The following is a 1,242-nucleotide window of genomic DNA, read 5'->3' on the forward strand; positions in this document are numbered from 1 at the left end:
CTTTCTACTCCCGTAAGGATTTACACCCTCGGAAACCCTGTACAGGGTCGCTATGGGTCGGAACCGACTCGAAGGCACTTAACAACAACAACAACATGAAAAGGAATAGCTTACCAGAATTCCAGAACAGAAAGAGACAATAATAATCACAGAGAAAATTGTCAAAAGTTTGTTGGAAGAAAAGTTTCATAGCATCACGAAAGATGAGAAGATGAACATACAAGAAGCTGAACAAACCCCAAACAGGATAGATCCCAAATGAAAATTACCAAGTCATTTTATAATCAAACTTTCCAAAACCAAAGACAAGGAAAGAATCCAGAGAGCAACTCGGAAAACACGAAAACTTACTTACAAAGAAGATCCAATAAGACTAAGCTCTGATTTTTCAGAAACCATGCAGACTAGAAGACATGTGGATGACAGATACAAAACTCTGAAAGAAAAAATTTTCCAAAAAAATCATATATCCAGCAAAGATGCCATCAAACACGATGGTCAAATTTGGGTGCTTCCAAATAAACAGAAATGAAATGAACTTATAATAACCAGGCCAACTTTTAAATAAAATACTAAAGGGTATGCTTTGGACTGAGAACCAACAACAGCAGAAAACAACCTGATATTAACACACATGACAACAACACCCAAAATTCAATCCAAATATAGACGTTAAACAAACCAACTAGACTGAAAATCGGGAGCCAGAGACATCAATTTATAATGAAGTCCACTACAATGCAAAAGGAAGGAGTAATGTAGATACAGAACTACCAAATGGTGGGGAAGTAAGGTCAATTTCAAGATAATGAAAAGGCTGTCTTAAATGTGGGGAAAAAATAATGAATTACAGGGTAACATCAAAGAAAATTAGTGCATCTTCACATAAAAATAAACAAGTGGAAAATCAGAAATATTTAGCAAATATTAACACAACAGAATTGAAAATTAAAAGAAAGCCCACAAATCAAATGAACTCAATGCAGAAAATTATGTGGAACAAAGAAACCAGCAGCACCACAAAAAAGCACACAGCAAAACGACAGCAATTATCAGTGTTTTGATAATTACACTGAATGTAAATGGATTAAATGCATTAGTCAACCTACCGAGAGTAGCAGAGTGGATAATAAAACAGGTTCCTTCAATATGTTGTCTACAAGAGACACACCTTACAAATAAAAGACAGAAATAGATGAAAAGTCAAATGATGAGAAAAAATTATCAAGCATAAGTGGCAAT

Source organism: Chrysochloris asiatica, unplaced genomic scaffold, assembly GCF_000296735.1.
Source record: "Chrysochloris asiatica unplaced genomic scaffold, ChrAsi1.0 scaffold00051, whole genome shotgun sequence".
NCBI lineage: Eukaryota > Metazoa > Chordata > Mammalia > Afrosoricida > Chrysochloridae > Chrysochloris > Chrysochloris asiatica.